The following is a 15,968-nucleotide window of genomic DNA, read 5'->3' on the forward strand; positions in this document are numbered from 1 at the left end:
CAGTGTTAACATTCCTAGTGCCAGCTATCTTTCCTATAATTCCATTATTTTTTTAAATCCATTATCTCTTTTATTTTTTTAGCCAACATACAGTACATAATTCCATTTAAAAAAATTTTTTTAATTTTTAAAAAAGATTTTATTTATTTATTTGATAGAGAGAGATCACAAGTAGGCAGAAAGACAGGCAGAGAGAGAAGGGGAAGCAGGCTTCCTGCTGAGCAGAGAGTCCGATGCGATGTGGGGCTTGATCCCAGGACCCTGAGATCATGACCTGAGCCAAAGGCAGAGCCATCCAAGTGCCCCATAATTCCATTTTAAAAGGGATTTTATTTTTAAGTAACCGCTACACCCAATGTAGGGCTCAAACTCACAACTCTGAGATCAAGAGTCGCATGCTCTACTGTCTGAACCGCCCACCTACCCCTCTAATTCCACTTCTATTTCATCTGAATTTCACTGACTGCATTATCACTTTGCTGCACTTACATCTTTGTTGCTTGGCTCCCTCTATAAATTTTTGTAAAATGATATGTGGGTTTATCTCTGGGATATGAGAAGGGAACTCAACTACATGCTCTGTACCTGTGCATAACTAAGTATCTGTACAGTAACCAACCTTAACAGATGGAAAAAGGTCATGTGATTGGTTACCAATCATGGCACATATCTGTCATATGCAAAAGTTTGTGGACTAAAGGGCTAACAGCGACACTTATACTTTAAGCAATTACTCAATGAAAATGCTATCATAACTGAATTTTGAACTGTTTTTAAGGGACTGGTCTTATTTAAACTGTGGTAACTAAATGCATGTATACTGTAACCTTTCAAAGAAAGGACTGTCTCCATAGTAAGACTGATTCCATGTGTAAGAAAGAACAAGTAAGATAATATAAATATATGTAGTTACTTTTTTTTTTAAAGATTTTATTTATTTATTTGACAGAGAGAGATCACAAGTAGGCAGAGAGGCAAGCAGAGAGAGTGAGAGGGAAGCAGGCTTCCTGCCGAGCAGAGAGCCCGATGCGGGACTCGATCCCAGGACCCTGAGATCATGACCTGAGCCGAAGGCAGTGGCCTAAACCACTGAGCCACCCAGGCGCCCCTGTAGTTACTTTTTACAAAAGAAAACACAGGAAGGATAAACTAGAAACTGATACAATTTATTATCTACAGTGGGTGGGGTGAATAAGCCAAAAATGGATAGGCAAGGAGTGCCTATTTTCTGTGCATACTTCTTAAAAGTGGCTTTAACTTTAATTATGTTAATGTTTTATACATTCAAAAAGAATACCATCAACACTTGGGGCACCCGCCTAGCTCAGTCGGTTAAGTGTCTGACTAAGGCTCAGGTCATGATCCCAGGGTCCTGGGATTGAGCCCCATGTGGGCTCCCCGCTCAGTGGAGAGCATGCTTGTCCCTCTACCCCTCCCCATTGCCCACCCTCTTCCCCACTCTTGCTCTTGCTCTTAAATAAATATACCTTTTAAATAAAGAATACTATCAACACTCTAATCAATTTCAGTGTGTGGAAAAACTCCAAAATTACATACAAAAGAAATGAATAAACTTAACTATACTGAAAGTAGCTTTGAACACAATACTTTTTTTTTAAGATTTTATTTATTTATTTGACAGACAGAGATCACAAGTTGGCAGAGAGGCACGCAGAGAGAGAGCAGGGGAAGCAGGCTCCTCGCTGAGCAGAGAGCCCAATGCAGGGCTCGATCCCAGGACTCTGGGATCATGACCTGAGCCGAAGGCAGAGGCCTTAACCCACTGAGCCACCCAGGCATCCCTGAACACAATACTTTTGACTATATAACCTGAGTTTAATAAGCCAGGCAAATCTTGAACTCTACAGGTTTTTCTCCTTGGTATGGGTGTAATAATTCTGAAGCTACTTTTTGTGCACTTTAGAATTAAGTAAATATATTCATAATTTTGAGAACCAGAATTCTCACTTTTGGAAAAGAAAAATATGAAAATAGAAAGGGGGAAGGCTAAGAAGACTCTGAACTGCAGTAATATGAACTCATGATTTTGAAGGTATGTGTATATAGCTGTTTGTCTGTATGTGTGGAGTATGTGTGTTTCCTTTATCTGCTAAAAAAGTCTAGTAATAGAGACAGCCCATTAGCAATAAGCACACCTACCACTAGATCTTAAATTTTTTTCATTTTTCAAATTTTTTTTCAGCGTAACAGTATTCATTGTTTTAGCACCACACCCAGTGCTCCATGCAATATGTGCCCTCCCTATTACCCATCACCTGGTTCCCCAACCTCCCACCCCCCGCCCCTTCAAAACCCTCAGGTTGTTTTTCAGAGTCCATAGTCTCTCATGGTTCATCTCCCCTTCCAATTTCCCTCAGCTCCCTTCTCCTCTCCATCTCCCCATGTCCTCCATGTTCTTTGTTATACTCCACAAATAAGTGAAACCAAATGATACTTGACTCTCTCTGCTTGACTTATTTTGCTCAGCATAATCTCTTCCAGTCCCATCCATGTTGCTACAAAAGTTGGGCATTCATCCTTTCTGATGGAGGCATAATACTCCATCGTGTATACGGACCACATCTTCCTTATCCATTCGTCCGTTGAAGGGCATCTTGGTTCTTTCCACAGTTTGGCAACTGTGGCCATTGCTGCTATAAACATTGGGGTACAGATGGCCCTTCTTTTCACTACATCTGTATCTTTGGGGTAAATACCCAGCGGTGCAATTTCAGGGTCATAGGGAAGCTCTATTTTTTTTTTTTAAAGATTTATTTATTTGACAGATAGAGATTACAAGTAGGCAGAGAGGCAGGCAGAGAGAGAGAGAGGAGGAAGCAGGTTCTGCGCTAAGCAGAGAGCCTGATGCGGGGCTCGATCCCAGGACCCTGGGATCATGACCTGAGCTGAAGGCAGAGGCTTTAACCCGCTGAGCCACCCAGGCGCCCCTGGGAAGCTCTATTTTTAATTTCTTGAGGAATCTCCACACTGTTCTCCAAAGTGACTGCACCAACTTGCATTCCCACCAACAGTGTAAGAGGGTTCCCCTTTCTCCACATCCTCTCCAACACACGTTGTTTCCTGTCTTGCTAATTTTGGCCATTCTAACTGGTGTAAGGTGATATCTTCAATGTGGTTTTAATTTGAATCTCCCTGATGGCTACTGATGATGAGCATTTTTTCATGTGTCTGATAGCCATTGTATGTCTTCATTGGAGAAGTGTCTGTTCATATCTTCTGCCCATTTTTTGATATGATTATCTGTTTTGTGTGTGTTGAGTTTGAGGAGTTCTTTATAGATTCTGGATATCAACCTTTGGTCTGTACTGTCATTTTCAAATATCTTCTACCATTCCGTGGGTTGCCTCTTTGTTTTGTTGACTGTTTCCTTTGCTGTGCAGAAGCTTTTGATCTTGATGAAGTCCCAAAAGTTCATTTTCGCTTTTGCCTCCTTTGCCTTTGGAGACATATCTTGAAAGAAGTTGCTGTGGCTGATATCAAAGAGGTTACTGCCTATGTTCTCCTCTAGGATTCTGATGGATTCCTGTCTCACATTGAGGTCTTTTATCCATTTCGAGTTTATCTTTGTGTACTGTGTAAGAGAATGTCTGAGTTTCATTCTTCCACATATAGCTGTCAAGTTTTCCCAGCACCATTTATTGAAGAGACTGTCTTTTTTCCATTGTATATTTTTTCCTGTTTTGTCGAAGATTATTTGACCATAGAGTTGAAGGTCCATATTGGGCTCTCTACTCTGTTCCACTGGTCTATCCAACCACACTTTTAATATCTGCACTTGGATATTTCACATAATCTCAAATAACTTGTTTACAACTCCTAATTTCTCTGTAATCTACCCTTCACTAGTCTTCCACAACTCACAATGGTACCTTTGTCCATCCAGTTCCTTAGTTCACAAATCTGGAAATGATTCTTAATCCCCCCTTTCATCACTGCATTTATGCAGTCAACAATATCTAATTGTGAATCTACCAGTGGCCAGGCAATGATCTTTCCAGATTTTGACTAATAAAGAAAATAGTCCCTGACCTTAAGGAGGTTACATTCCACCATTCTACTACTGTCTTCTTGTATCTATTTCCTAAATATATCTCCAATCCATCCATTTGTTTCTACATCCACTGCCTTCCTTTAATCCAATTCGGCACCATTTCTTAACAGAACACTGCCATAGTCTCCCATCTGTTCTCCCTACTTCCATTTATTACCCTCATAAATCAATCTATTACACAGCAAACCAGAGAATCTTTTTAAAAATTCAAATCATATCTTGTCACTGCCTTGTTTAAAAACCATTCAAAAGCTCCTAAGTATGAAAGTGCTTAGAATAAAATGCAGAATCTTTAACATGGTTTACAGGACTCTGCCTTATAATAGATGTACATCATGTCTACTTATTTAACGTTTTTAGCCTCCCTAGACTTTTCCAATTGCTCACCTTTTTTAAAAGGATCTTTACACCCATGATTTGCTCTGCCAATTTCTCCTTTAATCTCTTTGTTACCTACCTAACTTCTACTCATCTTTCACATCTCATGCTAACTTTATAACTTCCTGAAAGAACATCTCCCTGATCCTCCCAGACTAGGGGAAAATCCCTATTACAAGCTCTCTTAGCATCCTTATTTTTCTCTTTGGAGGCATTTATCAGACTTATTAAAGACCATACCTTAGAAAGGAACCCATTAAGTCAGGAATTGCATTTGCCTTGTTCATTGGTGCATCCTTGGAACCTAGGACAGTGTTTTGCATGTAGCAGGCACTTAATAAATATTTGTTAACAAATGAATGAATGATTCAACCACTGCTAGACTTGGGGAAGACAGTAGTGTTTACTTTGTTTTTGGATGGGCTCTTCCAACCTATATATTTCAGAGAATGGATGCCTGAGCTTAAGTGGAGGTGGCTTAAGACTATACTATACTCTTTTTTTTTTTTAATTTTATTTATTTATTTGACAGATAGAGATCACAAGTAGGGAGAGAAGCAGGCAGAGAGAGAGAGGAGGAAGCAGGCTCCCCGCCAAGCAGAGAGCCCGACGCGGGACTCGATCCCAGGACCCCGAGATCATGACCTGAGCTGAAGGCAGCAGCTTAAACCACTGAGCCACCCAGGCGCCCCAAGACTATATTATACTCTTTTACATTATATTCTCACACAACATTGCACTTCTTGTTTTTCAAAACCACAGAAAGTATACAAAATTCAAGTTTTTCTGTAAGCCATCAACAATCAGAAAATGAAATTAAAACATATTTTATAATAACATCCAAAACTATAAAATACATAGGAATAATCTAATGAAAGATATACAAGACGTCTATACTTAAAACTCAGAAACACTGTTAAGAGACGGTGAAGATCTAAATAGATAGAAATACAATACCATTCTCATAGGTTCCAAGTCTCAATGTTGTTCTGATGACCTCTCTTCCAAAAGATCTATAGATTCAGTGTAATCCCATATGAACCCCTTGCAGGCTTTTTCTTTCTCCAGAAAGTAAGAAAATGACTTTTATTTGGAAAGAGAAAGGATCATGAGTAGTCAAAACAACATGGAAAAACAACAACAAAAAGATGGATTTACCTACCTGACTTCAAGACTTATTATAAAGCTACAATAATCTGGACAGTGTAATTGTGGCAAAAGAAAAAAGAGATCCATGACACATGACAAGGAGTTGAGAAATAGACCCATTTCCATCAAATGATTTTCAACAACGGTGTCAAAGCAATTCAATAGGAAAATGACATTCTTTCAACAAATGATGCTGGAAAAACGCGGCATCATATGGGAAAAAAAGAACCTTGATTCCTACCTCACTGAATTGTTACCTCATACCACATGGAAAAATCAGTTAAAAGCAAGGCAAATAGAAGAGTCAACAGATATCAAATAGGTTCCCTTTGCTCACCAGGAAAATTCAGGGACTTCCCTAACGCCCTGATAGAGAAAATACTACACAAGATAAAACCCGTATATGCAAGTGACACATGGTTGTTGAGATGCTTGACTTTTCTTGGTTTCTAAGATTTAGCAAACTCCTCAGGTAAGCAAGGGAATCTGGGTTGAAGATGCCCAATTATCTAATTTCCTGAATTCCTTTTAGATACCAACAGCCAGATAGCATTTACAATAAAGTTAACATAACTTAGACAACAGAATCCACACCAATAAGGAATCCTACCACAACTAACAAATTAGACACAATTTTATACATCTTACTAGTTTTCTTTATCTTGACTTACCAGTAATTTTCTTTTCACTCTTTTCAGCTTCCTCATTACCCACTTTTCCTATATGTACTTTCCAACAGATACTTCCTTTTCCCTTTATATTTTATATTTATATAATTTTATATTATATATCTATATTTCCTTGTTATATTTTAGGCTGCAATCTTCCAAGCCACTGACAGTGATATATAATAGGGAATTTTATATGCAAATGTTATTCTATAATTTCTCAAGTGTTTGTAAACTATAAATTGAGTGAAAGCCATGCTAACATTATTCAGATCCACCTGACTACGTGCAACTGTCCCTACCCAGCATTCTGCTCCAGCTCAAATTCACTTAAAGTACCCAAATTGGCCACAAGGGAGTAAGAGATACTGCTCTCGGATCCAGGTCAGGATATAAGGTGGGCAATGGAGGCTCTGTAAGGGCTACTCTTGGCCATTTGGAGGATGGTGGAAAACTGGCCTGTTGATGTCACCAACACGTAGAGTGGCATTTCTGCTGGAGGAGAGAGGTGACTTGTTTCTTTCTGTGGCCATGATGGTAACATTGGTAGGCTCCCAATCCAGGGCCCCATCTGTTGTAAGCATGTAGTTATTATTAGCAGAAGATTCAATTCTGAATCTATACCAGACATGAGACCTCCATTTTTCTGCCCAATCCGGATCCTGTGTTTTAAACAGAGTCATTACCACTGAAGGTGCAGAATCTTCAGGAATCATTGTGGAAAAAGAAGTAAAAATCGGGAGCACCTGGGTGGCTCAGTGGGTTAAGCCTCTGCCTTCGGCTCAGGTCATGATCTCAGGGTCCTGGGATGGAGTCCTACATTGCACTCTCTGCTTGGCAGGGAGCCTGCTTCCTCCTCTCTCTCTGCCTGCCTCTCTGCCTACTTGGGATCTCTCTCTGCCAAATAAATAAATAAAATCTTTAAAAACAAAAAAGAAGTAAAAACAAGCTCTGGGACTTAGTCATTATCATCCAGAATTTTGATCTCAACTATAGTAGGCAATTAGTCCTCCCCCACTTCCATCATTCCTTCCTTACCAAACCACAGAACATTTTTTAACCTCATCAAAGTCCACTGTACTGGGGCGCCTGGGTGGCTCAGTGGGTTAAAGCCTCTGCCTTCAGCTCAGGTCATGATCCCAGGGTCCTGGGATCGAGCCCCGCATCGGGCTTTCTGCTCAGCAGGGAGCCTGCTTCCTCCTCTCTCTCTGCCTGCTTCTCTGCCTATTTGTGATCTCTGTCTGCCAAATAAATAAATAAAATCTTTTTAAAAAGTCCACTGTACCTGAAGTTTTCATCTCACCACAATTGTGATCAAGATTAAACTGGACACAGGTACTCTGGGCTATAAAGACATATCTGATATCCACACTGCTACTCTCATATGGGTCAGTGACCTTCATCCTCACCATGGAGATGTCCAAGAGGCATGTCTTCTCAAAGGCTGAGCCCAGATACCTTCTGGCTGAAATTGAGGAGGGGCGTATAGCTGCATCGACTACAAGGATGGGGATCTGATCAGTACTGCTTCAGGGCCATCTTTGCCATCTAAGGCTATCAGGACTAAACTGCATGAGTTTCGCTTTTCCTAGTCTAGTGGCTTCTCTAACACAGGCTTAATATATTTGTTTCTACTTTGGTCTCTGTTATTTCAAAGACAAAGTGTTGCTGCTAAGCTGGCAATTTTGTAAAGTAGTTGCTTCCAACATCAGTATCTTCTGTAAAGTTCTATTACAAATTTTGCCCCAAGCTGGGTCAATTCAGATATTTGAGTCAGTAACACTCCTGAAGAACCAGGGAGTATTATCATTGGCACCTTGCACATCTACATTAAGATGGAAAATATTTAAAGGATTTTCAACTACCACTTCCAAACATTTGATACAAACTATGGTATATGGCTTTATATGTTCCAGGTCCACCCTGTTACAAGTGTCTACTTTCTTCACTCAGAGTGAACTATTCCTTTTCCACATTAATCCACAGCTTCTGAACAAGCAAGTCCCGGACATCTAGGCCCCATATATTTGACAAGGTCCCATGAGGAAAAGTCATCCAGCAAGAACCTCTATAGATCTCCTTGTTAATCCCTATTTTCATATTGACTCGCAGTAGTGCTCTGAGTCCCTGCCTTAGGACTGCAACTTGAATGAGAGCTCAGTGTTTTGGAGAGTTGAAATGAAGAGAAATATGTTTCTCAATGGAATCTGCAGGCTGAAAGGTGGTATACTGTACAGCCTTATTCTTCCAATTAAATATTCCTGGGATTTCATATTCTCAGTGACTCTCTATACCATATGAGGTCAAAGTTATGACTGCTTTTTATATTTTCTTGATACTTAAGACAATTTTTAGGCTATCCCTTTAAAAAATTTTTTTGTACAGAAGCTTTATTTTTTCATATAACACAGATTCAGGATAAACTACTGGCTGGATCTCCAGCTGCAAATATATAGGAAGTGTCTAAGAAGTTACACAATAAAAAAAGATGTTACACAATATGAAAAGCTTATGTATTAAAGCAATTATTTATTTTTGTATTCTTTGTAAATACCTAGTACTGCCATTGCTGGATGATAGAGAAGTTCTATTTTTAAGTTTTTGAGGACCCTCCCTACTCTTTTCCAGAATGGCTGCACCAGTTTACATTCCCGCCAACAATATAAGAGGGTTCCCCTTTCTCTGCATCCTCACCAATATCTGTTGTTTCCTGTATTAATTTTAGCCATTCTGCCAGGTGTGAGATGATATCTCATTGTGGTTTTGATTTGTATTTCCCTGATGATGAGTAATGAACACCTTTTCATGCGCCTGTTAGCACATCTGGATGTCTTCTTTCTGGATGTCTGTTCATGTCTTCTGCCCATTTCTTTTTTTTTTTTTAAGATTTTTTTTTAATTTATTTGACAGATAGAGATCACAGGTAGGCAGAGAGGCAGCCAGAGAGAAAGGAAGGGAAGCAGACTCCCTGCTGAGCAGAAAGCCCGATGCGGGGCTCGATCCCGGGACCCTGGGATCATGACCTGAGCCGAAGGCAGAGGCTTTAACCCACTGAGCCACTCAGGCGCCCCTGTCTTCTGCCCATTTCTTAACTGGATTATTTGTTTTGGGGGCAAAGAACTTGATAAGTTCTCTATAGATTTTGGATAACCACCCCCCCCCTTTAAAGAATATTTATTTATATATTTTTAAAACATTATTTATTTATTTGAGAGAGAGAGAGAGAGAGAACATGAGAGGGGAGAAGGTCAGAGGGAGAAGCAGACTCCCCGCAGAACTGGGAGCTGGATGCAAGACTCAATCCCAGGACTCCGGGATCATGACCTGAGCCGAAGGCAGGGGCTTAACCAACTGAGCCACCTAGGTGCCCCTGGATACTAGCCCTTGATCTGATATGTCAGTTGCAAATATCTTCTCCCATTACATTGGTTGTCTTTTAGTTTTATAAATTGTTTCCTTCACTGTGCAGAAGCTTTTTATCTTGATGAAGTCCCAATAGTTCATTTGCTTTTATTTTCCTTGCCTCTGGCAACATGTCTAGTAAAAAGTTGCTATAGCTGAGGTCAAAGAGGTTGCTGCCTGTGTTCTCCTCTAGGATTTTGATGGTTTCCTGTCAAATTTAGGTCTTTCATCCATTTTGAATTTATTTTTGTGTATGGTATAAGAAAGCGGTCCAGTTTCCTTCTCTTGCATGTTGTTGTCCAGTTTTCCCAATACCATTTGTTGAAGAGACTTTTTTCCATTGGATGGATATTCTTTCCTGCTTTGTCAAAGATGACCATTTGGTTGTGGGTCCATTTCTGGGTTTGCTATTCCATTCCACTGATCTATGTTAGAGACCACTTTCTAATCACTGAACTGAAGCCTTTTACTGAATATTTAGGAGAGGTATAAATCATTATGTGAAATGCTTCAGAGACTTAAAGATGAACTAAGATGGGTTAAGGAAATTGGGGAGAGTATATGCTATGGTGAGTGCTGTGAAGTGTTGTAAGCCTGATGATTCATAGACCTGTACCCCTGGGGCTAATAATACATTATATGTTAATAAAAAATAAAAAATTAAATGAAAAAAGATGAACAAAGAAATTGTATTTATCATTAATGACATACATAGATCTTTTTATGGCTTCTCTAACAGAAATTGCAGAAGTATTGAGTCAGTGGTTTATCTGATGACAATTTCTTCACAGCTTTGTGAACCAGAAATCTTCCCATTTTGTATTAAGGAAACTCATCCTCTATCAAAGATCTTTTTCAAATCACCTTTGCCACAGGCTATCTCTTCCTATTAATATTTTAAAAATCCCAAAAAATATATATTTTAAAAGATTTTTAAATTTAATTATTGGACAGAAAGAGAGATCCCAAGTAGGCAGAACAGCAGGCAGAAAGAGAAGGGGGGAAGCAGGCAGAGAGCCCAATGCAGGGGTGGATCCCAGGACCCTGAGATCATGACCTGAGCTGAAGGCAGAGCCTTAACCCACTGAGCCACCCAGGCACCCCTTAAACAATATATTCTTTTATTGATAACTTTTCATTATACATGGTTTCCTAAAAATGAACTCTTATGTTTAACTCAGGAGAGTCAATCTCTTTCCTAATATATACACTCACTACTTTGATCAATATCCCTTCACAGTTTGCTTAAAAATTTTTTAAAGTAGCTTTATTGAGGTATAGCTGATACACAAAGAACTACACATATTTAATGTGGAGGTGTTTAATTTTTAGAACCCGGTATCTTGCATGAAAAAAAGCAGGTTTCTCACCAGAAAATTCAATTCATGATCACAGCTATACTCTTACATGTAACTGAGAAAACTGATACAGTCCCCTCATTTATCTTTAGCCTTCTAATTCATTTAAAAATGATCTGTGGGTTGCACAGTCTCAACAAGTTGTGCAGTCTCAACAAGGATCCTAGCCTATTTCTGCTTCAAACAGCACAATATCTCTTCTAGAATGAATATGGGTGAAGAATATCTGTTGAAAGATTACATTTCAACTTTAGATGCTATGAAATAGTGATGCTGCAACTTTTAAATTATACCTGAACACTTTAACTTATTAGATTAAGTGAATGCAAACCCACCATTCTTAACGTATAGGAAGATAAGCCAAGTTCTCAATGTAATTTCATTACTGGAACCAGCACAAAAATAAACAACCAAAACCACTGCCTACTCTAAAAAAATCAACAAAGATCCTAATTATCAATCCTAAGTTATCAACAAATATCATTAAATACATTATGTTAGGGATGCCAGGGTGGCTCAGGTAATGATCCTGGGGCCCTGGGTTGAGACCTGCTTTGGTCTCCCTGCTCAATGGGGTGTCTTCTTCTTCCTCTCCCCCCTGCTTGTGCATTCTTTCTCTCTCTCTCTCTCTAATAAATATCTTAAAAATAATACATGATGTTAGCTTAAACTCTCATGTGGCCAAAACTAAGTAACTCCAGCTTTCAGCTTTTGATGCTCCACTCTCCAGTTAAATCATTCTAGCAATCCTAATGGAGTAAATAGGTCCTTTCAATAAGAAATTTCAGGGGCGCCTGGGTGGCTCAGTGGGTTAAGGCCTCTGCCTTTGGCTCAGGTCATGATCCCAGGGTCCTGGGATCGAGCCCCGCATCGGGCTCTCTGCTCTGCAGGGAGCCTGCTTCCTCCTCTCTCTCTGCCTGCCTCTCTGCCTAGTTGTGATTTCTCTCTATCAAATAAATAAAATAAAATAAAATATAAGAAATTTCATAGGACCCTTGTTTAGGTTTCACTATGGTTCAGAAAGAGAAAAAGAGGGGTGTCTGGGTGGCTCAGTTGGTTAAACGTCTGTCTTTGGCTCAGGTCATAGTCCCGGAGTTCCAAGACAGAGCCCTGTATCAGGCTCCCTGCTCTCCTTCTTCCCCTCACCCCACTCATGTGCACTCTCTCTCAAATAAATACATAAAATCTTGTTAAAACTTTCCCACATCGATTTCATCAAAATCAAAAGCTTTTGCACAGCAAAGGAAACAGTAACAAAACCAAAAGACAACTGACAGAATGGGAGAAGATATTTGCAAACGACATATCAGATAAAGGGCTAGTGTCCAAAATCTATAAGGAACTTAGCAAACTCAACACCCAAAGAACAAACAATCCAATCAAGAAATGGGCAGAGGACATGAACAGACATTTCTGCAAAGAAGACATCCAGATGGCCAACAGACACATGAAAAAGTGCTCCACATCCTTGGCATCAGGGAAATACAAATCAAAACCACAATGAGATATCACCTCGCACCAGTCAGAATGGCTAAAATTAACAAGTCAGGAAATGACAGATGCTGGCAAGGATGTGGAGAAAGGGGAACCCTCCTCCACTGTTGGTGGGAATGCAACCTGGTGCAACCACTCTGGAAAACAGCATGGAGGTTCTTTGAAAAGTTGAAAATAGAACTACCCTATGACCCAGCAATTGCACTACTGGGTATTTACCCTAAAGATACAAACGTAGTGATCCGAAGGGGCACGTGCACCTGAATGTTTATAGCAGCAATGTCTACAATAGCCAAACTATGGAAAGAACCTAGATGTCCATCAACAGATGAATGGATAAAGAAGAGGTGGTATATATACACAATGGAATACTATGCAGCCATCAAAAGAAATGAAATCTTGCCATTTGCGACGACGTGGATGGAACTAGAGGGTACCATGCTTAGTGAAATAAGTCAATCGGAGAAAGACAACTATCATATGATCTCCCTGATATGAGGATGTGGAGATGCAACATGGGGGGTTAGGGGATAGGAGAAGAATAAATGAAATGAGATGGGATTGGGAGGGAGACAAACCATAAGTGACTCTTAATCTCACAAAACAAACTGAGGGTTGCTGGGGGGAGGGGAGGTTGGGAGAGGAGAAGTGGGGTTATGGACATTGGGGAGGGTATGTGCTATGGTGAGTGCTGTGAAGTGTGTAAACCTGGCAATTCACAGACCTGTACCCCAGGGGATAAAAATACATTATATGTTTATAAAAAAAAAATAAAAAAAATTTTTTTTAAAAACTTTCCCACATCATTTTAAGCCATTAAAAAAAAAAGAAAAACCAACACTCATAAAACTGCCCCATCAAAACAATGGTTCTCCCATCTTTTATGACCCCAAACGGGCTTCTCAATCAATAATGTGCCTAGGAAGATCTTCTGCCCTTTCTGCCATGTGAGGACACAGCCAAAAGTCTGTGATCTACAAGAAAGTCCTCATTTGACCATCCTGGCACCTTTGTCTCAGAATTCCAGCCTTCCAAACAGTAAGCAATACATTTCTGCTGTTTATAAATTACCCATAACCTAATCCCCCTAGATGAGGGGAATCAATTGATACAAACCAGTTACAAAATAAGTCATGGGGATGTAATATACAGAAAAGGGAATACAGTCAATAATACTGTAATGACTCTGTGTGGTGACAGACAGTAACTAGATCTATCGAGGTGATCATTTCATAATGTATAAAAATAATGAGGGGCACCTGGGTGGCTCAGGTCATGATCTCGGAGTCATGTGTTTTGCACTAAGCAGAGTACACTAGAAATTGCTTCCCTCTCCCTCTGATCCTCCCCCTGATCACGTGCTCTCTCTCTAAACTAAAAAAAAAAACAAAAAAAAAAAACAAAAAACTTTTTTCAAAATACTGAATCACTATGTCATGCATCTGAAGCTAATATAATACTGTTTCAATTATAATTCAATTTTTAAACAAGTTTAAAAAAGAATGTACCTAAGAACTTTTCTTTAAGATTATTTATTTAAGAGAGACAATGAGTAAAAGAAAGAGTACACAAGCAGGGGCAGAGGGTGAAGCAGACTCTCCTACTGGGCAGGGAGCCCAACACTGGGCTCATGGGGCTTGACCTCAGGACTGCAGGACCATAACCTCAACAACGTAAGCCACCCAGGAACCCCTAAGCTTTTTAAATTAGCTTTCATAAAAACTTTAGAATAGTTTTATTTCCACTCACAGGTCAACCCATAAGACAACCAGGAGAACACACAAATTATTACTTTTCCCAGCAGAATATCAAGTGTGCTGACACTAAAACTTTTTATAGCAACAGTGTAAAAAAATGGCTACCATTAAGTACCTATTATGAACCCGGTGGTTTATATGTTATCACTAGTCCTCACCACAATCTTTCAAATTACGCATTATTGTCCCAATTTTGCTGAGCCTGACAGACATGAAATAAATTGCCAAAAGTCACAAAATTAGTAGCTACCTCATTTCGAAGCTGCTACTTTTCTTTCAAACTACATCTTAGAATACCAATAGCAGGTAATCCCCAGAGCACACACATTTGTTCTTTCACTCACTCAACAAATCAGTGAAGCCAATTTAGCTCACCTAGAAGCTTTAGTTGTGATCACGGATTCTTGAGATTCAGCTTAAGGGTCATGATTGTTCATTGCCCTAACTTTCAATGATTTGTCTCTAAATCAGGTGAAGTGAACAGAAGTCAGCAGGTTACACAAATAATTTCTATTGTACGTTATGTCTTTCATTTTGAATTGACTACCATGTGCGAACTGGCCTTCTGATAAACATTTTGATAGCTTTTACAAAATAGGAGGTCAAATTGCCCTCCAATCCCATTGACATCATTTAGAAAGCTCTACTTAATACGTTCCATTTGGAACTACATGTCAATACAAAATTTGCATTTTCAGGTAGACTCAAAAACTTCCTTTTAAAAGTATCAGACAAACAGAACCATACTGTTTCCTTTTTGTTTTTGTTTGTGTTTTTTTTTTGTACTGGTTTTCACAAAGCATAAGGTGACATGTCAATTCATTAGCAGTAACTGTCGCATTTTAGGGCCATTTAATTACCTTTATTTCCCAAATGATTTCTAATCTCTTTTATAATTCCAGATACTAACTTTTGTATTTTTTAAAGGAGACAGGTAACAAAGAAAAACTAATAATGATGCTATGATTACCTACTCCTTTACAGAACTCACCCAAAGATCCAAACTTCTTAGAGGTTCCAGCAATGCTTTCCCAAGAATAATATGTATTAGCATTCAATATAGGTTCACTTTATACAATATGCGTTAGGTTCTCAAAAAACACTTAGAATCTGAGCACTTTCCTTAATTTTTTCCAGGTGTCAAAGTTATGGAAGCTTACAAAAGAAGACTACTGAAAATGCACCACATTACCAACAATGCACTCAAAACACAATTTGTTAACTTGACTGCTTCACAAAGTCATCATCAAGATCATGAGTGTGGATAAACTAAGGAAATATCTTGCCTGGAAACACATACATACATTGCATTCCCAAAATCTACAATTGGGATGAAAAATAATCTCTTCAGTTTTTCTTCAGGACAACACTTACACTGTTTGCATATATTTAAGATTTTACTTTTAGGTAATCTCTACACCCAACATGGGGCTTGAACTCACACCCCTAGATCAAGAGTAGCATGCTCTACTAAGCCAGTGGCTACCTCTCTTTGGATAATACGACAAAGTTTTAAGTATGTAGGAAATAAACTGGGTATATCTGGAAGCTCAAGAATTGTGTGAAACCATGAAATGACTTAGCACCTAAGAAAGTATAAACGCATGCATCCCTAATGACCAGAATTACTTCACTTTAAAAGAAATTAAATGCAGCTTATGAATTTGTTAGCAATTTCATGTGTACTTAG

The 15,968-nt window shown here is 39.1% G+C and overlaps 1 protein-coding gene across 12 annotated transcripts in view; it reads right to left on the bottom strand.

The window, feature by feature from the left end:
* The window catches only part of LOC123938945 (protocadherin gamma-C5), a 172,539-nt gene that overhangs the window by 51,018 nt on the left and 105,553 nt on the right, over positions 1 to 15,968 (bottom strand). The window lies entirely within an intron of this gene.

The sequence above is a fragment of the Meles meles genome, chromosome 3, assembly GCF_922984935.1.
Source record: "Meles meles chromosome 3, mMelMel3.1 paternal haplotype, whole genome shotgun sequence".
NCBI lineage: Eukaryota > Metazoa > Chordata > Mammalia > Carnivora > Mustelidae > Meles > Meles meles.